Here is a 27,940-nt window from a genome sequence, read left to right on the forward strand (position 1 = left end):
TTTCAACAGCACAGCACCACCTCTCCATCAGTGCACCACCATCACCACCAGCGCATCACCAGCAAAGCACCAACTCAGCACCAACTGAACACCATCACCTCAGCATGACTCAGCACCTCCTCAGGATGACTCCGCATCAGCAGGGCATCACTCAGCGCCCCACAGCAGCACCATCTCAGCATCAGCACCATCTCAGCATAGGCACAGTACCACCAGTGCAGCCCACCTCAGCTGCAATTAAGCACCAATGCAGCACTACTTCAGCGCATCACTTCAACACAGCACAAACTCTGCATCCCTCAGCACCACCTGAGCACCAACACAGCACCACTTGAGCACCACCTCAGCATGACCTAGCACCACCACAGCATCACTCAGCACCACCTCAGCATCAGCACAGTCTCAGCATCTGCACAGCACTAGCTCATCGGTGCACCACCACCAGTGCAGCTCCACCCCAACAGCAACTCCGCATCAGTGCAGCATCACCTTACCGAAGCACCAACTCAGCATCACGCAGCACCAACTCAGCACCACCTGAGTACCAGTGTAGCACCACATGAGCACCAGCGCAGCACCACCAATTCAGCACAGCACCATCTCTGCATCAGCAGAGCACCACTTAATCAGTGCACCAGCGCAGCCCCACCTCCGCACCAGGAAAGCCCCACCTCAGCAGCTATTCAGCACCAATGCAGCACAACTTCAGAATCTGTGCAAAACCACCCCAGCATCACTCAGCACCACCTCAACACCAGTGCAGGTCCACCACATCAACATGACTCCGCATCACCTGAGCATCATCTCCCCATCTCAGCATCACTTAGTCTTCCCTCTGAATCTGGCATCTGTTGGTTCTCCCCTAGTGTCAGTCTGCTGCTTATGTTGTAATTCAGGTACTATTTCCCAACCTCCCGTTGTTTATGCGCTCCCCCGCTCCATACCAAAAAAAAAAGCTATTATAAATAAGCATTAGAATAGGTAGGATGAAGTTGCCAGCATTGCATGGACATATGTTATTTCTTTAATAGGTTCGTTAAGTTGTACATAATGTATTCTTGGTTATATATATGGTTACAAAAATGCGTATAGCACTTTTTAATAATATAACTGTTAAACACGCAGCACAGCAGCCACAATGTCTTAGCCTAAAGACATTGGCAATCTGGCTAAACACTTAAATGTCCCAAAGGCTATGCCAATGTTTGTTTGTTTTTTAAAACTTGTTCTCAGGTCTGTAAGTGGTTCCTGCGATTAGTACGGGATCAACAGCGCAGCACGAGGCAGAAGCTGGATCTGGTTTTCGGCTTACTCTCAAACTCACCTTATTTCCGCTGCGTGGACGCGCTCGCAGCACTAGGCCAGAGGCGGACTACAGATCGGTGGACGCAGGGGCTGACCGAGGCGGGGGCTGACCGGGGCAGGTCCCGAGTCTGTGGAATCCGCACAGAGAGAATCAAATGGCGCGCTGCGAACTGGAGCGAAAATCCCCCGTGGAGAACCTCTGCATCATCAGGGATTGTAATAACGAAACCAACAGCAATAGTGTTGGTTTCGGTATCACTCGTGCGTATGCCACCACATTCCAGACGGCCCACCCTCCCCCATCGACTTCCAAGGGCACTCCCACCCACTTCCTGAAAGAAAGTTGTTAGTTACCACCTCTGTGCAGCACGCCCAGCACAGAGGCAGCCGCTGGCTGGTTTGTACCTGTAAAAAGCATGCGATTCTACGCAAACACGACTCCATGCCACTTCCTGAAAGAAGATGTTTATAACCGCTCGCTTCACATAGCAGCCTGTAGTCATATCGAAACCCGCTATAGCCCGTGCCCCCTACACTCCCCTGTGAGGGCTGCGGGGTTTGTTCTACCGCTGCTTCTTGTACAGAATTTGGCTAGTGATCAAACAATCTTATTTTTCTCTCACGTGCGCAAATATGTGAGATGTAAAAAGAAAACCGCAGTGTGCCGTTACTGACCCAAATACGTTTCTACCTTCTTCTCCATCCCGTCCGGTTTAGTTTACTCTTTTCTGGTTTGAAGTGGTCCCTTGCACGCACACGGTTTTATATTCACCAGCTCAGGACTGAGGTGCTCCTGGCAAAAAAGGTTCAGTGGAGCGCCCCACTGCTCGCTGGGGCGAGGGGTTCGTGGTAAACCAAATAACTGAATGAAATGACTCGGCATTTAATACTTAAGGAGTGAAAATGAACACAATTGTAATGTATAAACTTATAACAAGGGAATATTTGGAGCAAAAATGGCAAATACTGTAATAAAAGTTATAAACATTTTTGGGTCACATTAGTGTAAGTGAAAAAGGCTCGCCTGGTTTAATAACTTAAACTGCACTGCAAATAGTATTTGATCTGAACGAGTTGGCCTGAATGTCAGAAGAAGAGAAGTTAAAGTTTGACCCTGAAATCGGCTGGTAAAAGCGACCAAGTCCTTATACTGATTCTATCTACAGTGTCTGCCACTACCGATCAACACTAGGCCTCATTGAAAGTCAAATGGCTGTAACAGTGGCATGGTTCCAGGCTTTTCCCTAGGAGCCTTTGTAAATGGGTGAAGAAAGTAGTTCTAGGCGATGTAATTAACTCTCACCTGGATTACGACAAGGTGTTCCCAAATAATACATAGATGACTGCATGAAATGCTAAGGTCGATTTGCCTCTGCATTAAAAAAGCCAAAACGCCTGCCTTAGTAAAAAAAAAAAAAAAAAAAAATGCTACATTGGGTACTAGAGATAAAATACCTTACCCTACCTTACCAGTACTAGTCATCCTTATAAACAGACTCTTTAACTATGAAGCTCCAATTAGGTTCTGTTGTGGTTCCCTCCTATCAAATGAAGCTGTGAGAGAAGGAAACGGGTTGCAGACCAGGAGCCCAAGAGATGGAAGTTGCTTCTATGGTAATTGAAATGGGTCTTCTGTAGCCACCTTTATCTGGTACCTAAATTGCTTACTGTGAAGGGTCTTTCTAGTAAGAGTGTACTCTCTCTTGTATGAGTTCGGATTCTGCTCCACGAGTTTAGGATGTTAGTTGATGAGTGCCTTGTGATCCTGGGGTAGAAGGTTCTATACAAGGGCAGCTGGTTATTAGTAGGTATCACGATGTGTCTTGGGAAGACAGGTGTCTTCAGAAAGTGTTTGAGTGGGATCTCAATTTTCAGCTGCATCATATTCTGGAGTAGATTTGGTTGGCAGAGCATGTATCCTTAGGCCCGGTATCTTATTGTATTGCTTAGGAAGACTGGCCTTTTCCAGAGATCCGTTATTGGGTGTGGCAGAGGTTTTTGAAAGTGACTTGACAGGATGGGCTGTTGCTAATCATGCATAAAAACATTATAAGGGGGACCCTGCTCAAGGAAGCCTCCGCACCTTGGAAAACCTATTAGTTAAATGTTGCCTGGTCACCTTGCTGTGCTTCTGCTCCCTTGCAAAAGTCTTTAGAGGAAGGGCACTTTTTTTTTTTTTTAATTTTTATTTAGTTTTGAAAAACATAACAATGCGAAAATATCGGCTGGGCAGACAGTTAAGAGCAAGTGCGGAGATACAACATTACACTCCCCCCTCATATACAAACAGCAGTTCAACATCAGGGCAGCAGACCATCGAAAGACCCCCATCTAGAGCCCACCCTTCTCATCCGCCCGCGCCCACTAAAGGGAAATGACGCAGTCAGGACACACCAAACATGCTCAGCGGACACCCCCATCTTCGGCTCAGCTCCCCCAATGCAGCCCGCCTCGAGAGCGTACAGCCCCCCAATGCCCAACAGAGAGGAATACCAGAGCTACCCTACTCCCGTAGGCACTATTCCGGAACTGGCTCGCGGTGTCGAAGAGCTCGGGAGGTTAGCGATATAGGTCTTGTAGGGGCCCCAGATATCTTTGGGACGCGCCACTGCAGGGAGGAGACTGGCGTAGATCTCGCTATTTGTGCTGCAATAAGCCATAGACGTGAGCCATGACCCGGCTGTGGGGGCCGTTCTACCGCCCCAATGTTTTGCCACCTCCCGCTTGGCGAGTAGCAGGCCCAGGGAGGCTAGCCTGCGGACGTTCTTGGGGAAGTTTACTGTGTAGCCCAATAAAGCAACCTCCGGAGTGGGAACCAGCGTGAGCTCCAACATAACGCCAAGGATCTCATGTATCTGCGTCCAGTATGATTGCAGTCTGGGGCATGTCCAGGACAGGTGCGCAAAGTCAGCGTGTGGTGCAGCGCATTTCCAACATGTGTGTGGGCGCGCGGGGTCAATGGCGTGGAGCCTAGCAGGGGTCATGTAGCAGCGGCGAAGAAATTTATAATGGAGGAGCTTATGTCGACTATTGAGTGATATCGCGTTAGTGACTTTGCAACAAGCGGTCCATTGGTCATCTGTGATCGGCCTACCCAAATCTGCCTCCCAGGCCGCTCTCAATCGGCCATCCTCACATGGAACCAGCGCTGCGCATGCCTTATAAAGCTTAGAAACCATATGGGCACCCGAGTCTTTGTCAATGAGGAGAGTTAGGGGCTCGAAGGATGCTGGCTCGAGAGGGAATCCCGCAATGTCTGAACGAGCCGCACAATAAAGCCGGCGCAGGACAAATTTGTCCATGAACGTGGCCTCACTGAAGCCCTCCTCCTCCGAGACAGAAAATATGTGGCCCCCAGGGTAGAGGTCTCCGATCTTAGTAAGGTGAAACTTGGTCAAAGTACGCTGAACCAGCGCCTCCCCCGTGCCAGACAGCAATCCGGGGTTGGGAAGTGGAAGAGAAGTGGAGTAGAGGAGAGACTGGGCTAGATAGCGAGTAAGACTATGCCATGCCCAGCTGGTGGTGGACACCGTTTGAATATCAACTGGGTCCCGGGCAACCCCCTTTGGCAACACAGCCGCCAAACGGCCCGGGAGAACGAAATCCGCCTCGGGACGTAGGAACGGAATACGAGCGTCAGGGTGGTACCAGGCATAGGCGTGCGCACATTGAGCAACCAGATAGTACAGATACAGATCCGGTACCCCGAGGCCGCCCCTATCATGAGGGAGCGTGAGGGTCTTCCAACCGATCCGGGGGTGCTTCCCGCCCCATACCAGCCTGATCAGCTGGGATCGCAGAGTGGAGAAAAAGGCCCGGGTGATAGGGACAGGGATATTATTGAAGAGGTATAAAAATCTAGGGAGAACTATCATTTTTATGATTGCAATTCTGGCCGACATGGACAGCGGGAGCCTCAACCATCCTTCCACCTGTGTCTCCAGCCTATCCAAAGCGCGGCCATAGTTGAGGCGGATGAGTTCGTCCGTGTTTAGATGGATCTGTATGCCCAGGTACCGAACCGAGTCAGAGCACCACTCCAACGGGAACTCGCACTGCCATGGGGAGGTGCTGCTGGTTAATGGGAAGATTACGGACTTATGCCAGTTGATGCCCAGCCCGGAGTGTGCGCCGAAACGAAGGATCTCCCGTATCAGGGGGGCTAGGTTGACCTGCGGTTCTCTTACATACAGTATAGTGTCATCTGCGTAGAGGGAAGCAAGCAAGGGACCCGTCCGGAACTGGAGACCCCTGTGGAGATGGCGCTCCTGGAAATGTCGGATCAAGGGGTCCATGGCCAAAATGAACAGTAGCGGTGAGAGTGGACAGCCCTGCCGCGTACCACGCATTAAAGAGAAGGGACAAGACAGCGTGCCATTGATACGCAATCGGGCCGTGGGGTGGCTATACAAAAGCCGTGTGGTAGCAAGGAAGTTCTCCGGCATGCCCATACGTTGCATGACGGAGAGAAAGAAAGGCCATTCTAGGGTGTCGAAGGCCTTCTCGGTATCCAGGAGGACCGCCGCCGCAGGCGTGGCTGGGTTAATTCTATGTAGGACCGTGAAAAGCGTCCGCAGATTTAAAGACGTAGAGCGGCGCGGGACGAAGCCCGATTGGACGGGCGAAATGATAAATTCCATCAATTGAGAGAGCCTGTTGGCCACTATCTTTGCCAGGATCTTGTAGTCAAAGTTTAAAAGGGAGAGGGGCCGATAGGAGCTACACAACGTCGGGTCCTTGTTTGGTTTTGGAAGTAGAACTATTACCGCTTCGCTGAGGGTAGCCGGAAGGGAGCCGCGCTCCAACGCCTCCGCATACACCTCTATCAGCTGTGGCGCCAGCAGATCAGAAAAGGCCTTATAAAAATCCCCGGAGAAGCCATCGAGGCCGGGGGCTGTGGACCCGCGAAGCACCTTAATCGCCCCGCGCACCTCCGCTACAGTTATAGGCTCCGCCATGAACTCCTGCATGCCCTTATCCAGGAACACAAGCGTGATTTCCGACAAGTAGGCCGCACGAGAGGCTGGGGATTCCCCCAGCTTGGTCTTGTATAGTTCGGAGAAGTAGGTCAGGCATTCGTCTCTGATCTCTGTGGGAGTTGTGCGGAGTGAACCATCCACGCCCCGCACCTCAACTATTAAGGACTTACCATACGGAGGCCTCAAAGCCTGAGCCAGTGTGCGTCCCGGCCTGTCTCCCTCACCATATCTACGCGCCGTCTGGTACTTCCCAAGATACAGAATCTCCCTGTCCGCAGCCTCCCGGAAGTCAGTCAGGAGGCGAAGCCGCCTAGCGGACACGTCCCCAGCCGGCTCACGCTGTGCTTCAGCATCAATCGACTCTAGCTGTGTCTCCAGTTGCTTAATGGTTGCGCGCAGCGCCTTCAGGACCCCAGCGTGCTTAGCTATGCAAATCCCCCTGATGTAGGCTTTAAACCCCTCCCAGAGTGCGGCCTGAGAGTCTACAGATCCTGTATTAATCGTGAAATAGTCCTCTATCGCCTCGGAAATCTCGTGGACAAATAAGCCGTCTAGCAGTGCTCTCCCAGGGAATCGCCACTGTCGCTCAAAACCCTCGGGGCGCGGAACATCCAAGCAGAGCGACACAGGGGAGTGGTCTGAGTACGTTCTAGGGAGAGTAAGTAGCCCACTAAACCATGGGGACAGGCCCGGGGACAGCAGCCAATAGTCAATTCTGGTCCAAGTGTTGTGTTGCCCCGAGAAATGTGTGTAGTCAGTGGTGTTCGGGTTGCGCCTGCGCCAAATATCGACTAGGGAGAACTGGTGACAAAGGTCCAAAAGTGTGCGCCGCGCCCTAGGCTTGGAAGGAGCAGCCCCAGACGTGCTATCCAAACCAGCATCTAGCAATAAGTTAAAGTCGCCGCCAAGAATGAGGCCCGCTGGTTCAAGCGTCGCAAGCTGGGCAGCCAGTGCATGAAAAAATTCCGGGGAATCAGTGTTAGGGGCATACACACATACCAGGATGACCGCATGACCCATCAACACCCCTCGTACTATGCAGTAGCGTCCCTCCGGATCCCCCCGGAACAGCTGGCAGTGAAACGGGACTCTCTTGTGAATCAGCACCGCGGTGCCTCGGGCGTAATTGCTAAAATTGGAGAAGTATCTATGGGCGCCCCAGGAAGCTGCAAAGCGCGCGGGAACAGAGGTGTGTAAATGCGTTTCTTGTAGAAAGGCAATGTCGACCCTGTGTCGATTCAGATAGTGTAGTACCTGCTTGCATTTTCGTTGATTGTTCAGGCCTCTAACGTTCCAAGACATGAGAGAAAGGCCAAGGGGGGCTTCATGTAAGCCTATGTGTACCGTTGCTGCCATACCACTAGCAATGAGAGCAGGAAAGCAGAAGCGTCTCCGTGTATCCGCAAAGTTACAATCTGACCAGCCATGTCAAGAATATCAAAACTCCCCATCCCGTCCCCCCTCCCCCCACCCAGCCACATCACGCAAACGTGAGGCAAACCCCAACCTGTGGAAGAAAAACGAAACTTCAAATAGCAATACCAATGATATACAATTAAACAAAAAATAGGCATTTTAAGCCAAAAGTGCTCCCGGCGGTGTCAACCAAAGGGGAATGGCAACGACCCGCCGCCGACCCAGCACCACAGAAAAAGCAAGGACATAGCAAAGTGTCTCGAACTTCCCCATTGCAAACAGTCAGAAAAAGAAGTCTAAAGCTGGGATGCGGGAACAGACTCAGCCAGGCCCAGAGCCGGAGAACAGGTCCTGGCTAATCGCAGCACCACTGCGCGGAGGAGTGTCCATCCTCATCGCCCCCCGAAGGGCCCCTGCGTGGTTTATATGTTCGACAGAACTCCTGTACCGCAGTAGGATTGTCAAATATCCGCGGTCGGCCATCGATGTCAACCCTCAGCCGGGCCGGAAACAGCATACCATACTTGAGGCCTAGGTTGCGGAGCGCCGCTTTCGCCCCAACATATTTACGCCTAGCCTCCTGTACCATGGCGGTAAAATCAGGGTAGAACGAGAGTCTCGAGCCCTGCCAGGTGATCTCGCCCTTCTCCCTGGCCAGCCGCAGGGCCGTGTCCCGGTCTCGGAAGTTCATGATCCGGGCGATCAGAGGGCGAGGCGGGAGCCCCGGGTTAGGTCGCGGTCCAAGTGAGCGGTGCGCCCTCTCGACCACAAAGCCTGGTGTAAAGGAGTCTCTCCCAAAAATGTCCGACAACAGTTGCTCAACAAAAACATCCAGCCTGCCGGTAGCCGTGGATTCCGGAACCCCAGTGATTCGGACGTTATTGTGCCGACTGCGCGATTCCAAGTCCTCGTTCTTGATGGCCACTTCCTTTAGTATGCGCTCCAGCCGATCTAAGCGCTTGGTGTCCTGCACTGCGCCATCTTCCACCGCAGATATTCGAGCCTCAGCCTCCACCAAACGCTGATCGTGGGCCTGGATCTTCGCCCCCATCGTTTCTAGCGTTTTGTTCAGGGCGTCAAAGCGTCCATCGAGGGCCCTGAATCCAGCACGCATCTCTTGAAGCCAGTCTGGGGATGGAGCAACAGCCGCCGGGCCAGAGGACTGGCCCCCAGCAGGGTCCGGCATGTCCGGGCGATGGTCCGCCGGCTGATCGTGGAGCCTTTCAAAGGGCAGAGTCTTTTGCTTGGGGTCCTTTCGTCCCATGCCCCCACACGGCCAGACTGCGAGTCGCGGGTAGGGGGCCACAAGGCGGCTTCAAGGCGCTGTGACGACGGCCCAGGAGGAGGAACGGCTCTGCCACTTCTTCGGCCCGCAGCGTGGGCGATGCAGCGGTCCCTCGCAGTCTCCGGCCACGTGGCACACCAGACCCGGGCACCAGCACCGGCCGCACCGCTACAAGGCGACTTCTCCGCGCCAAAGACCAGGGGGCGCCTCTTTGGGGGTCCGAGTCCCGGACCAAGAAGCGCGGGCGGCCAGTGGGGCGGCAGCAGACGCGGCCAGGCGACTCAGGGCCGGGGAGAGGGAGTCCGGACGGCGCAGGCCGCGAACCCCAGGAGCAGCCGAGCAAGGTCCCAGGGAAGGGGGGCAGAGGCGGCCCGGGCGCTAGGGTCAGCGCGGATCCCCCCCAGCCCACCCCCACCGCCAGTCAGCCGTGCCGTCGCCCCCCCCAGATCCCCAGACCGCAACAGCGCGGGGAACCCGAGAGGGGTCAGCGAGGGAGGACGCGACCGCGGCGCCGAGCAACGGCCCAACGCCCGGACCGCTCCAAGCCAACGGCGGCGAAGGGGGCGAAGCAGACCCACACCAGACCGCGCCCCAGCGCTCAAAACCCGCCCCCCCCCAGTTCCCCCCCGGCCACCCGCATCACAATCGGCCGCCGCCGCCGCACTAACCTCCCCGGCCGCCGAGTCAGGCCGCCATCTTGGGCATCAGGTCCGTTCGGCCCTGGCGTTCTTCGGTCGCTCCGGGCGCAGTAGGGGCCAGATCGCCACTCCGGGTCGCTGCAGGAGAACAGGGGAGTCAGCGCCGGGTCCGGGCAGCCTGCGCCCGCATCAGGAGGTCGGGAAAGACAGGTTTGGCGCTGAGTCGGCCTCGGAGCTTCAACACCGCGCGGCCATCTCAGCCCGCGGCTTAGTGGAAGGGCACTTTATTTTTCGTGCAAAAGTCCCTGTCAAAACAAACTTTGCTTTGTGAGGCTAAATAATAGCTTCTCTAATTACTCAGCAGGGTAGACAACATGTTCCTCTCCTTCAACTAGACTTCGCAACCTCGTTCTCTCCCTATGAACCGAACCGGATCGCCTTCATCATTTTGGTTTCTCCATCAACATTCATTACATCACTTTTCCCTCCACAAATAAAGCCATAAACAGTCTATTATAACACCCATAAAACCTGGCTTATCCACCTTTAAAAAGCGTGCAAATAACTTTGAGCTTCCGCTCTCTCCCCGCTTCACTAGATGAAGAGGACTCCGCACTCTGCCCAGCTCAAAAGCATTACCCGGACGCAGCCAATCCTGTTTCAATGTCAAAACTGGGAATCTTTAGCCACAGAGGAAATCAGAATAACTCTCCCAAGTGTGTTGCTGGTGGGGTGGTCTCTTTGTTCTCTCTATACATTTCCTCCATAGCAGACAGCATCGGCCTCCGCATTCAAGAGTCTTAAAAGGCACTGTGGGTCCTTGCAGGCGCAGCTCGAGGGTGAGCTGCAGCCTTTCCACTGAGCTGTGGCGGTTTCCCCCAGCTCACGGATGGATTATTTCACCGCTCCCTTTCTCTGTGCTTCAGGAACTGGGCATCTTAGTTTGGTGAGAAGCAAAAGCAGGTGGGATACTTATGTTGGAACAACTCGCGAAACACCCCTAAGTTTAAAATTAGCTTTTGACATTCGCTGATTACTGCAAGATTGTCAGAATGAACATTCCTTAAACGGGATCTCGTTATTAGGAATAATAACAAGCACTGGCATAGGCAATAGGTCTCGCTTTTGGGACCTTATAAGTATTTAGTTATGCATCTGTTGTGTGTGTGGTTGTGTGTGATTGTAGTTGTGGGTGTGTGTGTGTGTGGTTGTGTGTGTGTGTTTGTGGGTGTGTGTGTGTGGGACTGTGTGCGTGTGTGGTTGTGTGTGCTGTGTGTGTGATTGTGGTTGTGTGTGGGGGTGTGGGGATGTGGTTGTGTGTGTGGTTGTGTGTGGTTGTGTGTAGTTGTAGTGTGTGTAGTTGTGGTTGTGGGTGTGGTTGTTGTGTGTGTCGTTCTGTGTGTGTGGTTGTGGTTGTGTGTGTGGTTGTGTATTGTTGTGGTTGTGTGTTGTGATTGTGTGTGTAGTTGTGGTTGTGTGTGTAGTTGGTGTGTGTGTTGGTGTGTGTGTGGTTGTGTGTTTGTGGTTGTGGGTGATTGTGGATGTGTGTGGGTGTGTGGGGATGGGGGCATGGGGGGTGTGTGGTTGTGTGTGTGTGTTTGGTTGTGTGGGTGTGTGTGTGGTTCTGTGTGTGCGGTTCTGTGTATGTGTGGTTGTGTGTGTAGTTGTGGTTGTGTGTGTAGTTGTGGTTGTGTGTGTGGTCGTGGGTCTGTGGTTGTGTGTGTGTGGTTGTGTGTGTGTGGGGTTGTGTGTGTGGTTTTGTGTGTGTGTGAGGTTGTGTGTGAGGTTGTGTGTGAGGTTGTGTGTGAGGTTGTGTGTGTGGTTGTGGTTGTGTGCTTGTGTGTGCGGTAGTGGTTGTGTGCTTGTGTGTGCGGTAGTGGTTGTGGGTGTGGTTGGGTATGGGTGTGGTTGGGTGTGGTTGTGTGTGGTTCTGAGTGGTTGTTGTTGTGTGTGTGGTTGTGGGTTGTTGTGGTTGTGTGTGTAGTTGTGGTTGTGTGTGTGTAGTTGTGGATGTGTGGGTGTGTGTGTGTGTGTGTTGTGGTTGTGTAGTTGTGGTTGTGTGGGTGTGTGTATTGTGTGTGGGTGTGTGGGTGTGGTTAAAGTTTTTGTCACTGCTCAAAATGAAATCCATTTTATCAGCGTTGCCAGTGTTCCTTTATGTTTAATGCCCTAAATGAAACACAATGTTATAAGCATCAAAGAGCTGGCCGAGAAGGGAGGGGGGGGGGGGGGGAGATGCGAGAAGCAGAGGGGAATGCGAGGAGCAGAGGAGCCAGAATAAAACTGACGAAAAGGAGCCAGAATGAAAGTGACAAAAAGGGAGGAGGGAGATGCGTGAAGAGCATCAAAGGGCTGGGCGAGAAGGGAGGGGTGGAATGCGAGGAGCAGAGGGGAATGCGAGGAGCCAGAATGAAACTGACGAAAAGGAGCCAGAATGAAAGTGGCGAAAAGGGAGGAGGGAGATGCGAGCAGAGCATCAAAGGGCTGGGCAAAAAGGGAGGGGTGAATGCGAGGAGCCATAATGAAACTGACGAAAAGGGAGGAGGGAGATGCGAGCAGAGCATCAAAGGGCTGGGCGAGTAGGGAGGGGGGAAAGCAGGGAGCAGCTGTGCACGTGCACGTCATCGTGCACTAAAGTTTGTAGCCAGCAAAACCATGTGGGAAGCACTTTGAAAACTCACCTACTAAAGTCTCTCCGAGCAGCGCATGCTCGCTGACTCAGCGAGACCTAAAAACGGAGTCAGTGGAAAAAATCTGCCCAGACTGCTCTGAGCTACAGGTGCCAACGTACCGTTCATAGGCTGTCAAACAGGTGTCTACAGGGACCTGGGGCTATAAGGCTATAAAGATATATATATCTCCATCCAAGAACAAGGTGCAGGTTGTGAAGGAGCCCACACGAGTAAGTTTCATTCTGCCACAAATTTATTGAAAGAACAGCAATGTCCATGCAGTTAAAAAGGCCTCGCATTCATAAAAGTTCAGCCGACGCGTTTCGTGCGTGAAAGCACTTCTTCATGGGCTGGTTATCGCTTTCAGCAGGAGTTATGGATTTTTTCTCTCGGCACTAAATATATACAATCCTCCCGCCTCAGTGGGTGTGCTGCTCTTTCAATAAATTTGTGGCAGAATGAAACTTACCCGTGTGGGCTCCTTCACAACAGGCACCTTGTTCTTGGAGATAGATATACATTTGTCAGCGTCTCCCGAGACCAATAAACCGTTTAGATGTTCTCTACCTTGAAATCGTCCCCACAACAGACTCCTTCCTTTCCTGAACGCCCTTTACCCAATGCGACTATACAGCTGTCGCTTTTTTGGCTTCCATGTTCAATATATTGCAAACGAGTATATTAAATTCAGGCATAAGATTTACCTGCACTTGGGGCTCCCACTCCTTCCCTTGCTCACGCGGCTGCTCCTGTTCCTCGTCTACCCGAGGGGCAGACAGCACCCCCAGAGGGCAGTGTCTGCAGCCGCCTCGTGCAACCTGCCTGATGTCATTGCCCCACCCCTTCCAACCCTTTACTCTCGCAGTAACTTGAAGTTTACACTTATTATGTATGTGGTTGTACTGAAGAGGACACATACAAAAAGTATGACATTTTGTAATGAAGAGGACAGTAGAATTAGAATTAAACATACGTATTGCCGCCCGGTAAACACTCTTGGTCTCTTCAGCTGCTACAGCTCTAATGACAATTTATCCCTCTAGAACATGTATATGTGATGTCATGGATGGGTGAAAGGCGGCGGCACTACCAATGCTGCAGTGGTCAATAAGAGTGGATCTCATGCATAGTGGTGTCCGAAGTGGATTATGCAAAGTGTATAAAAGAGAGATGACCTCCTTCTCTATCGGGGTACATGTTATGTTAAGTGCATTTGCAACATATTCTCACCATGTACATGGTCTTACGCGCTTTCGCAGTTCTGGGATTCTCACTGGCTGGTGTCAATGTTCTCTGTTGGCATTGTATTTAGTATTATTTCTGGATGTTTAGATGTGAGGGATATTGGTAGATACTGGCAAAGTTGGGGTAAACTCATCTATAGTGTACTGACGGAATAGGATAGGAATAACAGTTGGCTGGATACTGTAATGGACCTTTGTGCCTACGCACACTGCTGTCAGTTTCATTCTTCTTGGGCTTCCAGCTGTGCTTGCTCAGCATCAGGAGGTTATGTTTCGAGACATCTGTGTCTAATATGTGGCTTTCATGTCATTCTATGGATGGGTGATGTGCATGTCTGCAATGCAATGTACCACATATGGCAAACACTTAGCCAACTAGATGGGTTGGATCTTGTGTGCATGATGGAGCCAGGAGTTGTTGTCTAAAATATACTGTTGTTCAGATGCAGGTGTTCTGTCCACGAAGACCTACAAGATGTAAGACTGCCATGTCCTAGAGGAGTACAGGTAGCAACAAGTGTTATTTCTACAGTTACAAGATGCAGAGCCCTAGCTCCCATACTTCTGCACTGAAGAAAAGGAACAGACAAGCAGATACTCACAGGTTTGAACTTTAAATGTAACTGCCCCCAACTGTGGGCAAACTTAGCAAACTCCAAGCCCTACTGCAGTCCTTAATAGGGGCAATATAAACATTAATGTCTCTGAGGACTGAGACCCCTTCAAACAGCAGGTCCATGAAGGTCACCCTGGGTGCAATCCAGGGGAACCCATTCCCATACATAAAGAGCGACATATATACTCATCGTAAGGACATTGCAAAAATACATAATAAGGCGCTGGCATTTTAAGGGCTGCAGAGCGGATGTTTCTCCCCTGAAAACACAGGTAATATATATATATATATATATATGCAAATCTCCATAGTCGAACGTCATTTGGTTGCCTGTAAAACGACGCCTGTACAAACCATGTTTTCCGACTTAACAGGACTGTAACATAATTTAAGTAAGGCTTCCTGCATTTAGAAACGGTCCCAGCTTCCAAACACACAATAGCAAGTGAAATGCGTAAACAGTTCAGCCTTGGACTGTGATGTATGATGAGCAATGTGTAGGGATAGCAAATGTCTCAAAGCAGAAACTGCTATTTTGCATTCTTCCCGGTCACCATGGGTAAGAAGTGACCTGCACAGATATTCTTGAATGTCCTGATGGCCTCTCTTTGCAGCCGCAATTGCCAGCTGAACCACTAGTGGCGCTATTTTGAATTGAACCCAGTAGAATTGGTTTCTCGGCCACTCATTCCCCTACTTAGATCACCAGAGAGTCCATCGAATATGTTCAGATAAAGGGCAGAGAACCCAAGGGTGTCATCCTGTTTTGTCTTACCTCTTTGGTTCTGAATCCTAGTTGTACCATAAGTGTGGTTATCCCCAGGATATTTGGTCACTATCTTGCTTCTGGACAGACAGACTACTTCCCTCTGCACAAATCAGCCTCTAGTTGGGGCACACTTCCTTTTGACCCTGGTGCCCTCTTTCACTGCCTCTAAGAAGCATTTTTGCAGCTTCAATCTGTTACCTTTTCTTTGGTCCTGGCTCTATAGGGACATTCAGTAGGCTCCACTAACACCTTGTGTACCCATCATTACCATATACACACCCAAAGAAGTCTACTTGTTGCACAATTAGTAGGTTGCTTCTCTTCGGCTCCTGGGTGGAGTCCATACTGCTTTCTCCATCTCTCAAGCAGCTCCCTTGCCATAGCCGGGTTTCTTCCCCTGCTCCTTGGTGGTATTCATTAGGACTTCCCTTCTGTTTTGGCTGTACCATGCAGTGGGTTGCGCCTCCCCTACTTCTCCGTAATCCCCATATAGCACCACTCCCTTCAATTTTCAGCTGTGTTATTCAGTGGGTTGCTTCTCTCTAGTTGCTGCGTGGAGTTAATAGAACCTCTGCCTTTCCCTCTCCAGCTGTCCTTTCTATCCTTGGCTGTCCCACTCAGGATTTTTAGGTCTCGCCTAGCGACGCAGCGCATGCGCTGCTCGCCTTGGCGAGACCTATTGTCGTTGGTTTCTCTGCCGAAGGGGGACAGGAGATGTGCACAAGTACAGACAGGAGATGTGCACTCCGTACGCGTGCACATCTCCTGTCCCCACGTAGGGCTAGCGTTTCAACACAGCGCACGCTTTCATTTTCCCTCCCTCCCCCGTCCTCCTAGTTAGTTTCAGTGTTGGAGGACGGGGGGGGGGGGGGGGGGGAGGGGAGGGGAGGGAGGGAAAGTGAAAGCGCGCGGTGTTGAAACGCCAGCCCTACGCCGCTCTCGCTGGTTTTACATGCCTCTAGTTCCGTTTTCAGAAATGATACTGACCGCAGTTGGGTGTCAGAGCGTGAAGCTAAACTGTCCACGTCAGTAAGTCCATGAAAATAGAGATTGTGACCACATTTGAAAGTGTCAACCAGCATGACCCACCAAAGTTCTGCTGTGTTCATGGTTCGTCTCCCGGTGTTACTTTCCAGTGGAAGGTGGATAACAGAGGCAGTTTGTATGATGGGGAAGAGGTAATATATTCACATATTGTATATGGAGAAAGAGAGAGACTAGAGGAATATGGGCCGCAATAGGGAGAGCAATGAAGAAAGTGTCTATTCAAATATAATTTTAGTTTTGCTATCCTTCAAGGTAGAGCTCAGACTGAGTCCTATTTGTATCATGTATGTTTCATGTAGCACTAACCTGCTCCCTTACGTCCCAATCAGAACACTGAGAGACACTAAAATCAATGATACATGTCAAGGAAAGCAGAATTCAAACAGAGTCAGCATCATACAGTGGGAGGCACTTAACATGTCGCCATCAGGAGAGTAAAAGTTTCAGTTAGCCCTAGAAGGAGTCAGACTTTTACTCTATGCAGTACATGAACGTTTTTGCAGCACGTCCATAACCCCCTGAGCTAGCTTAACCAAATTGGAATGTGTGACCCTTAGGTTACACAAGATGGACAAAACAAATGAACCTAGGGCCTGTGAAAGACCCACACCATTTAACTGAATCCACAGCGCCTGATGTATTATCGTGGTTCCATTTAAGTCCTACATCAATAACAGATGCCCTGCGGTCTGTGTGATTTGTTAAAAGCTCATTTGGTATTAGCAGCATGAAATCTTGGAGTGCATTGACTGTTCATTATCAGCAGCATAACATATTGGGCCACTAGCCTCATTCAGTAATGCTAGTAACTTTTAATGAATGCCCGCTTGAAAATATTGGCATTTAAGAAAGCTGTGCTCATTACTGGGAGTATAAAATGTTGAAATATTGGCCTGTTCCTTACTGAGATCTTAAAAATTTTACAGCACAGCGAGTATGTGAATTTCTAACTAGCCATTACAAAATATGGCCTTAATAAATTTGACCTAATACCCCCTTTATTCTATCTTCATACATATTTTCCTAGTCTGCTATAAGGTTTCTCAATTTACTACCAATTTATCTTAAACATTCTACAGTAACCTTTCTCTCTGGCCAAGAGTAATTGCAGCCTGTTGCCATGGTTGCACTGGATTGCTGCCTAATGGTAGTCTATTGGGGAGACTTTGTTTAGTGAGAGTGTCATTGAGCAGAATGTTGTCATTCATTTGTCATGCTTGTTGTTTGATGTCCGGAACTACCAAGAGAGGTTTGTGTTTGTCGGTGTGGTGGCACTGTTACAGAGGGAGGCTAAGTTGACTGTAAGATATAACACTGCTGTAAATGGACTATGAATTATCTGAGATCTACAACTTATAACTATTTGTTCTGCCAGTCAAGTGGTACCTTTTGGAGCAGTCACTGAGAATTTGAAATATATTACAATCAGCTATCCGATTTTTTTACCATCTTGCAAGTATCCCTCCTCCCAACCATGTGAGAATCGTCTTATACTAAATAATGATTTTTTTCTGCTGGCCTTTTTTGGTTGGATATGTTTTAAACGACACGTCATTCTGCAGTTATCCCCTTTTACTGTAACAGTTACTTTGGTCTACACTTCTAAGTATATGGGAAACATGTTCCAGGTATTTGTATACGTTCGCCAGGCTTTTTTATACGTTCCCCAGACGGTCGCACTTTTAGCTTGTTTGGAAATGATGGTGGTTGTGTTTATCTGGTATATAAAAGTTTTGACTGATTAGTAGTCAGCTTTCAGTCATATATTGCCAGAAGGCATTGTCTAATTGGTATGATTTACTGCATCTAAATGAATTTATTTGAAAACAATGCGATTATGCATAAAAGCGGAACGATTAAAATCCTTTTTGTGAATGATATACGACTTGAGCACGTATATGCACGGATCAACTAATAGTTTCCTTGTCTTCTTGAATAATAAAGTTCTGCATGGTTGAATCTGACGACTCTTCCAACGTTGAGGCAGTTACTGATGATTTCAGTAGGTGCGGAAAAAATTGCGCTAAAAAACGCGCCTTTACGATGTGAAAACCACCGACTTTTGGCGAGTGAGGAAGGCGATCGTGAAAAGATGTCCGTATGAAGGTAGAAGGTACGATTTACCCCACTACCTCCTCCTTTCATTTATAAATATTGCCACCATTTCGTTAACCTAATAATTGAAACCGCACTTCGCATGTTTATTTGCAGACTGTGCCGGGTACATTTAAAGTGTTGCGCATTGAACAGCACGTTCACCAGCCACCATTCAGGTATGTTACACGCGGCTAACAGCGTGTTTGAGATCAACATGGAAATCGCTTGAGCATTTTTATTTACGTGGCTCCTTTTTATTGTAGTGGTGTGCCGGACTCCGTCGGTCTCCGTCTGTCTGTTTTGAGACTTTACAATAGGATTGTGCCAGCAAGCGAATTTTTGGTGATTATGTAAAGGTATGTTAGAATCCTTGTCGAGATGTTTAGTGGTTTGAAAGAACGACATTCTCGGAATTGTGGCTTTGAGCTCAAAGTACGATTAATTTTGGTTTTTCAGAAATACAACTTGAAAAAAATAGTTACGAAACATTATGAATGCTGTGGTTTTCAAAATAAAGGTAGATATGTTTTTTGACTTTAAAAGGAGGCACACGTGAATGTTTGAAAGCTTATGTGAGTAACACGTGCACTTTTTATTTATTTTAACAGCTCACACCCCAGGTCCTGAGGAAAACCCTTAAATAATTAAATGCGCAGACCATTCTTGTGTTGTGTTTAATTAAATAAGTATATTAATAAATGAGAGGTGTCTGGACTTAAAAATAATGCACTATTAAGCAGCTCTATAGGCAAAAAATCCAGAACACTATTCTGTTTGACCAACATTTTCTGGGAAAGCTTTATATCCTTTCTTTACTGTGACATTTTTTGTACTTTCCTTCAGACATTTATAAATTTTCTCTTTGTTTCTTTTTAATTTCTTTGGGTTTTGGGCTGGTTAAAATTGGTGTATTTTTGTATTGTTGTAATTTAAAATGTGTTTTTTGTCAATTGTGTAATTGTATTGTTGCTATTTGGTCCAATCAAATGTTTGGATTATGAATGATTTTTTAATGATTTATTAAATGTTTCAAATTTGAAAAAGGAAATTGAAAAATTAAGATAAAATAAAATAACACATTTCTAATTAATTTAGTTTTCATCACTACGAATGCACGTGTGATTGTGGTAAGTGAATTAGTGAATAATATCAGTATTGGCATTTTTCTTGTGATTATTGGCAGCAGATTATAGCAGCCAACATTATGTACAGCATTGGAGCTATCCCTGGCCACGCCAGTGAACTATGGCATGAGTGCCTCTCAACGTTAATAGGAAGGGATAGAGAAAATGTTGGCTGTCATATGAGGTGCTGCAGCTTTATTTGTCATGTTGTAATTGAATTTATATAGCGCTTTCTACCCCTGACGAGGCGTTGAAGCGCTTTTTGGCGAGTAGCAAGCTATGCTGGAACCCAAGGGCATACATACGGTGGATTACTGTAGTGAATTATAAATTGTTAATTTGAGCGTGGACATGTGAGCCTGTTTGAATAAATAGGTTAAAAGAGGGGGAGAGGAGTGCAGAGTCTAGATAAGAGTTATTTGGGGGATCATATTAGTTAGATGAGGTTTGGGATGAGTCAAACGATGGATACAGGAGGGCAGAGTCTAGGAAGTGATATTTTGGAGATCACAGTGGTGAAATGAGATTTCGGGTCGGTAGAAGAGGGATAGTCTGGAAAGGTTATATGGGAGATCATAGTAGTTGACGGAGGTTTGGGGTGAATCAAGGATTGCTAGAGGAGGGAGGAGTCAAGTAGGATCTTAGGGAGATCATAGTAGTAGAATGAGGTTTGGGTTCACTCAGAGTGGAAGTAGAGGATATATTGAGAGAGGTATAGCATGAGACATGGAGTAGTGCATTGGAGGGAGGTGACTCTTTTTTTTCTTACTTCAGTAGGAGTAAAGTAATAGTAAAGTAAGAGTAAGTATGAGTAAAGTAATAAAATAAATAGAAACATAACTGCATAGAAATGGTATGCGTGAGGTTCAAAAAGTTTAAATTGCTTAGGCGGGGGTCCACAGCTTCCAGTAGCGATTCAATATGGGGTCCTCAGAAGTCAAAAGGATAAGAAATGCTTAGACCAAACCAAAATACACTAAAAGCAGATGAACCAAATATATTTGATGTGTGGGCAATTTCCCAGTGTAATACGGAAAATGTTTTTTTACTTTCTTCACATTATTTAAGTAGGAAGGGCTCACTTTCTTGATAAAATCATCATAGTTATTTGGGTACAGCCTGCAGAGTACATGGCTGCGTAACCAGTTCAAATGTTTCCCAACAGTGCACCCTAGTGGCAAAATAAATTATGGTAACTTGAACAACTACATATAAAAACAAGCATTTACAATGCAGTATGTCTCGCATTTATGAGAGTTTGAGCTATTGGCATTGTAAATAACAATGACCTTTATTTATGTTTTGGTTTTTAAAACCTAATATAAAAGGCATTATCATTTACAATACCAATAGCTCAAACTTCCGTAAATGCGAGACCTATTGCATTGCAAATGCTTGTTACTCTTTAGCCTTGGTAGAACCAAAAGGATCATTCACTTTCCCTCCAGCAGTCCACTTCAATTGGTTGCTCATTTCTTGTTTTTGAGTGGAGACCTTTGACCCTTCCCTTTCTTCTGCAGGTTGTTCTTCCATTCCTGAGCAGACACCAATTCGCATTCTCCCTCTGTCTTTATCTGTCCTAATCAGATGGGGTTTCAGCACTTTCACTCCTGTGTGGACCCCATAAAGCATTCACCCTTCTCCATTTAGCTTTCCCACATAGCAGGTTGCCCATTTTCCAAGAGTAGCTGGATCCATAGACCTTATTACCGCCTTCTTTTGCTATCCCACTAAAAGGGTTGTCCTTCTCCTGGCCCTCAACCGGGTCAGCTCTTCTATTGCTCTTGGAAAGACCACCTTTCCTTGCCTTTGGATCGTCTCTCTTTCACTACTGAATGTATATCCCCTCCCTTAGGCAGGGCTTCCTTGGGGTCAACTTCTTTTTGTCGCACACCTCAGTGGAGTACACGATACTCAAGTGGGTCATGGATGATCAACTACTGTTACCGAGGTTGATACCAAAACACATTAAAGTAGACATGAAACAGCTCTGAAATGGCTAAAGAAAAGCTTGACCCACCCTAGTAATTCTAATATTGTAGGGGAAGAGCAAGTTCCTTACCTTTGGTAACACTTTTGCTGATGGATACTCTTATCAACCACAGAATTCTCACCTTTTGAATTCCCCAGGTGCCAGACTGTATTCAGAAAGTGTTTTTGCAAAGGCTTCCATGCACCGACTAGTGGAGCCATTGGACTCCACAGTGGCCTCTTCCCATCTCCATGAGAGAACATGCAGCTGCATTAATGCACTACCCGTGCACTGACATGACATTAAAAAGGCAAATTCCACGCTTTCATACGCACAGCAAATTACAAATTGGTAGTTGAACAGTGTGCTAATATCTAAACTCAGACGTTGGGACCTATCAGAAGTACAGTCTAGAAAACCAGGAGGGCAGTGAGGAATCTGCAGTTAGACAAAAGATCCACAGGAGAAAACAAGCATTTACAATGCAATAGGTCTCGCAATGACATTATTTTGAGCTATTGACATTGTAAATGACAGTTCTTTTTGTTTTTCTTTTGTAAAACATAAAAAAGGCATTGTAATTTAAAATTCCAATAGCTCAAATTGTTAATGCGAAACCTATTGTATTGCATTTACACCAGTGTGAGCTGTTGGCATTGTAAATGGTAATGACTTTTATTAATGTGATTGTTTTTTAACAACATAAAAATAATGCATTTCCATTGCCAACTAGGAATATCTGCGCCAGGAGTTGGCCAAAACATTGGTAAACTTGGGCCTAATAAAATTGAAAGTCCGAGTGAGTGGGAAAAATATATCAAGAGTGCCTCCCTGTACGTACACCTTTTTGTCCAGAAGCAGCCACCACACGCAGTCATTTGTAAACACTTGTATCCATGATGGACAGACGGGTGACGGAGCCTGCCCCCGAGATGTGGATGTAACCTGCAAGTCTCAATCATAACGAACTAGGTCAAGTCACCACCCGTTCCGCTTAGCCTTTCATCCTTCCAAGGATGACGAAATGAGATTCAACCATGAAAACAACCACGCTGCTTTTAACTCGGTTTTAAATTGAAACCTTTTTTTTACCTTCAATACACATTTCTACAGTTTAGGCCAAGTGAACCACGAACAAATATTTTAAAAGCAAAAGCTGCACTGTACTGGCGAACGCATAAGTAGCTTTATGTCTTACACGTATTGTTTCTAAGCGCTGTAATAAACCTATAACAATACATTGCACAAGCACTTTGATACATTGAAAACGGTTGCTCAGATGTCTACGACAACATGGAACATTGATTTACACAATTAACCCCTTGTAAACCATTGTTATGATCCGCAGTCAGTGCACATTACTAAATATAACCACATGTTCCAGCACTGGAGCAGAACAAATGAAAACCACTCCTCCATTGACTGCGTGCGAGTGAGGCACAGAGATTAGAGTGAAGGCGTTTTGCAATTGCAAATGGAAGATTTTTTTTTTATAGGGATGGGGACGTTTAAGTGGGAGCTCTTGAATTCTCCTGGTTTTAAACTGAACCGACGTGGCCATAGTTTGTAAACACGTATTTGCCCCCTTGGCCAGGCCCGGAACTAGGCAGGAGAGGGGGCGGAGGGCAGCGAGCGCATGGCACCCGGAGGGGACCATTACCATAGAAGAGAAGGACTGCCAAACAGGGGGGAATTCATAAAATAAGACTAAAAAAAAACAGCGATATAGCAAAAATATATCCATTGAATTCCCAGGAAACAATTAAAGAAAAACGTAATCAAGTGGTAAAATGAATGTAAAAAACTTAAACAAGTAGTAAACAATCTTATACTCACTTTCACTGGTGACGCCGAAAGCCAAAATACACAGGGTCAAAGAGACCACGAAGATTTTCCACTCCATCCTCCTGTGACTGTGGACCCCAAAACACTGTGGTCGGATAGTGTGCCCTAAAACAGAGTCCTGGCATGAACCGGTGCTCCAGAGAAGGCCGACCCCCCCTCCTGCAGGTTTATGTCCAAAGTCCACGGCAGGGAGGTCGGGGGTCAAACACCTGCTGCTTGTTCTCCCCCAGGAACCAGGATCAATGATGTGATCCTGGCTGCTAAAAAAAAAATCATAGTGCCTGGAAGTCTGCTTTTGTTGCAGGTCATCAAGGAGCTTTACGCAAGCATACTGGCCAGAAGCAAGTCAGACATGAGGGCAAGAGATGAAAACTAGCTTGTACAACTGAACAAATGGTGTCCAGTATCAAAGGAGCCCGCGTTTCCCTGACAGCAGAGCCGGCTCGTCTGTGCCTTTGCGCGGTTTGAAAGGTTTTCAGATCGGAACTGGATCACACAAGTAGCTTTTGTTGGAATGCAACATTAATCCAAGAGGCGCCCACTCCTTTGCTTCAATGCCCTTATTTTAAAGCTGAGAATGGCATTATCTGAAGGCAGTGTCCCTTAACACTTGCAATAGCCGGCCAAGTAAACAGCTCTCAACGAGCTACAAAAATTATAGCCACAGTTCGCCCTGTTTCGAGCTCATTAGTGTTAAGTGGTTGGCAAAACTTGTGAACAACAAGCTGCTTTGTGTAGGGTGGCGGGGGTTGGGGGTTTTAAACAAAGCCTGACGAGCAGCGAGCTCCGGGTATCAGCGCCAGCAGCTAAAGTGCCTTACATAAAATGCTGCCCGGTAGGCACTGAATTGCTCTCCGCCAATTAGAAGACGGCCTAGTGCGCTGCAGACAGGGGGCTGCTTTTGCCAGAGCCAAGTCCTAAAACAAGTAAATGCAGATTTGAGCACACATTTGTAGTTAAACACAGCATTCCTTTTGCAGTTGATATCACCGCAACCCCAATGGAAAATAAAACATATCGCTGGCTCAGCTTTTCGCACTGCTAAACGGGCTATTTTCTTTTTTTTTTATGGGGGAGGGTGGACAGGGGGGGGGTGTCAGCAGTTTGATTCATTTGCGCTATCAGCATTATTGTCCCTCCTCTGCACAGCGAGGCCGTGTCACTGAATTCCCATCCCTGTCCCCGCAGCAGAGACGGAGGGGAGTAGGCATTAAAACTGCAGGGGGGTGGGGAAGAGGGTTATCGGGATTGCGCATTTTTCTCGGTCTCCGAGCCCTGTAACACAAGCTCAGCATGAACGCCTTTAAGCCATAAAATTACACAAGGCGCTGCGAGGAGAAGCCGGCGCGAAAGCTCACAAACACACCATGATGAGAATGCAGTGAGATTGTATGACTCGTCCAAACACAGTGCTGGAATATGGTGCTCATGTGAAGCTCTCCGAAAGCTTCGGGTCGAGTTTGCGCTATATAAATGTTAAGAAAAACAAATAACAAGCCGCTACACAAGCCATGCACACCTTGGAAAGACGCCCAAACATGCAGGAGTCCTACCAAAAGAAGCCTGTTCAGACAGGACGAGCGTTCTCAGAGTGTCCAATGAGAGAGCCGGACTGGCGTGTGCAAGGCAGCGTGACAAAGCTTCTGACAAGAAACTTCGTCACGACAGCCGTAATGCAGGCGACTGAGTCCTTGGGTGCCGTCCAAAAAAGCAAAAGGGCGGCAACCGAAAACCCTCCTTTTTAATGGGAAGCCAGCGGACGCTACCCAATGAAAATGAGGGGCGGGACTTCGAGTCCCCTTCTTGAAACTTGCTTGATGACTATGGCTTTCGCAGGCGAGGAGCGCATGTGCGCTCCAACGCCAGGCGAGACCTAAAAAAGCATTACCGAAGGTAAGTAACTTGTTTTATTGACTTATATTCTAACTGCAGATTAATCTCATTTTAAACATATGCCAAAGCAAGGTCACCTAAAGGGGTTGGGGCTGAGAAGTGGACTTTGCACCAGGAATCCCTGAAGGACCAAGCAGACAAAATGACCCTCCTTGTGGGCATGAGAGTTGGTACAGTGGTAGCTGGAGAAAGTGTGGACAGAAGCTCATGAAGCTTTCTGGCAGATGTCCAGCACTCGAACACCACTCGCTAAAGCCAGAGTAGTGTCATGGGCTCTGATGAACCGAGACAGAAAGACCTCAGGAAGCTCCTCCATTGTCAAGGCATAGCACATCTTGATACAGAGGAAAACCCATCTCAGGTTTGTTTCTAAACTACTGTTGCCTTCTTTGCAACTGTAAATCCAACAAAGAGTTGGTTGTCCCTAGTTCAGTCAATATAGAAGCTAAAGGCTCTAACTGGTTCAAACTTGTGTAGCCTTCACCTTAGAAGGATGTACCAGAAAGAAGAAAGGAGACAGCATGACAGACTGTGCCACAAGGAAGGACCACACAACTTTTAGAAAACAAGCATTTGCAATGCAATAGGCCTCGCATTTACGCATGTTTAAGCTATTGGCATTGTAAATGACAATGCCTTTTATTTACATTTTAAAAACCAAAACATAAATAAAAGTTGTCATTTACAATGCCAATAGCTAAAACTCACGTAAATGCAAGACCTATTGCATTGGAAATGCTTGTTCTTGTGGGAGATGGGAGCACCCCGCAGCCAGGACATGGAGGCCAAACAAGTGTATGGGTGGAGAGAGGAGGCAGGGGAGGACGCGCGCGCATGTGTTGGTTTTGTTAATGCTAGAAAAATGCAACAGCTTGTCCCTTTATAATGCACCACAGGCGGAGGGGGGGGGGGGGAAATAGGAGAGAGGAAGAAAGAAACGGAGTAAGTAAGGATGGAGAAAGGAAGTCTGGGGTTTGAAGAGACAAGTTCAAGACTTGGTGAAAGTGAAAAGAAAAACAAGTGAAAAATGGAAAGGCGTAAAGCCGTAGAACAAGCAACGCTACTTAGGGGGCAGAGGGGGGGGGGGGGGGGGGGGGGATAAAAGGCCAATAAAGATGGTAACGGGCGAGAGAGGAAATGTGCTAGAAGCGGTGGAAGAGACTGAGGAGAAAGGAGGACACAAGGGGTTTAACGCGAGAGGGGGAAGCAGACAAGGAGGAGGTGTAAGAGGACTGAATAAGCACATGGACTGGAAAACACGAGCACACGGACGTAGCCCGCGCTCTGACCTTGCTGCTATGCCCCTGTTTGGCAGAGTCCGTGCAGGACCTGGAGGGCGCCCAAAAGCAGGAGGTTGGTGGCTGAATGGCCGTGGCGGGAGCTGCCCTAATGCAGCCAGCCCGCCATGCTGCTTCTTCCCCCTTCGCCTTCCCCTAAGACTCCTTCTAAGCAAAGCGGCGTTTTCAGCTTCCTCAGCTGGCCTCCTCGCGGGCGGCTGCTCCTATGCTGGCTGACTAAATTACATGATAAACAAGAAATTTAGCTGGCGCAAATAAACGAGCACGGAGACCCTGAAGCGGGTGCCGCGCCGAGTCTTAAAGTTTCAAAAAATATATATATATACCGAGCGCGGTGTTCCTGAAGCGGGAGCCGCACTCAGCATGAACATACAACTAATAACAAGCTGTCGCCATTGCCAGAATGAGAAAAAAAGTGCCTTCTGACTAATTCAAGGAGACCGTGTAACGCCGCAAGGAAACAATCCAGTCCGGATGGGTGGGGCCAAAAGGAGACAGGGCGTTAACCAAGAAGCCTCATTTTCAATCGGAGGCCAGCGTTTAGCATAAATGATGACGCCAGCCAATCAAAATGATAGACGGCACTTCAAGTCCCCTTCAGAAATCTTATTGATTACAAGACGCCTCGCAGAGCGAGGAGCGCATGCGCGCTCAACACTAGGTGAGACCTAAAAAGGATGCCAGACCTGAAGTATCAACTTGTCAAGGAAGAAAGTGGTATAAAGGTACTGCACAGACGGCGCTCACAGTTCACTGACAGGACACAGAGAAGTGACTGTAATGAGGAAAACGATCCTAAAGGTCAACAAACTCAAAGAACTGTGCATGGGTTCATAAGGAATTCCTATTAACAATACTAGGCCTGTATTAAGGTTCCAATGTGACATAATAAAAGGGTCAGGAGGAAATATAAGTAAGCCCTTTCAAAAATGCATTGCTATTGGTAATTTGAACAAAAAGGGATTTAAAAAGGCAAACGCAAAAAGGCCTAGCGGTGACCTTTAATCATGCCTACAGCAAAGTATTGCTTAGTCTGATGTGGATTGACATCACCATCCTTGCACTAGGCTACATAACTTTGAACAGACTGATTTTCTGGCCAGGTGGCCAAATTTACACCCACAACTGCCACAGGCAAGTCAAAGCCACTCAGTTGGTTCCACTCGATCTCCATGCCTGGAGTTATAGGTTGTGGTGGGGTGGGTGTAAAATCCTGCCCTGTTGTGGTCTGTGGTACTGCACAATGGGCACATGGATGTACGGATCTTGCACACCAAAGAACATCATCCAATCTGCAGGGTATAGAGCAGAGAGGACCTTGGCCAGAGTCTGCATTTTGAATTTGTTCTCCTAAAGTAAAGTTTTTAGATACTGGAAATCTATGTCCTTCTTGGGTACCAGGCAGTACCTTGAGAAGCAGCCTGTGCCGCACCCCACCTCCAAGACTCTTTATTGCCCCTTTGGCAAGCAATAGTTGTAATTCTTGTAAGAAAACGGCAGCATGATCTGCTGAATTCTGAGCCAAACATGAGTGGGGTAAACAGACCAGTCTGAGGTAATTAAATGTCAGACAATCACGAATCCTGCCCTGTACCAGTCGCTAATGGCTAATAAAGGGGATATCAGAGCGGCTTGGCAGCTGTGTCAGTACACAAAGAGGAAGACTGCTGCCCTTGCTGATGGCCAAGGAACTGTCCCACCACCTCATCTCCTGTAGCCAAGAAAAGGTTGAAAAGCTTG

General features: G+C 48.0%; 1 protein-coding gene across 2 annotated transcripts in view; it reads right to left on the bottom strand.

Annotated features, from left to right (window-relative positions):
* The window catches only part of DTX2 (deltex E3 ubiquitin ligase 2), a 576,494-nt gene that overhangs the window by 379,684 nt on the left and 168,870 nt on the right, over positions 1-27,940 (bottom strand). The gene's annotated exons all lie outside the window — the stretch shown is intronic.

The sequence above is a fragment of the Triturus cristatus genome, chromosome 3_2, assembly GCF_964204655.1.
Source record: "Triturus cristatus chromosome 3_2, aTriCri1.1, whole genome shotgun sequence".
NCBI classification, from domain to species: Eukaryota; Metazoa; Chordata; class Amphibia; order Caudata; family Salamandridae; genus Triturus; species Triturus cristatus.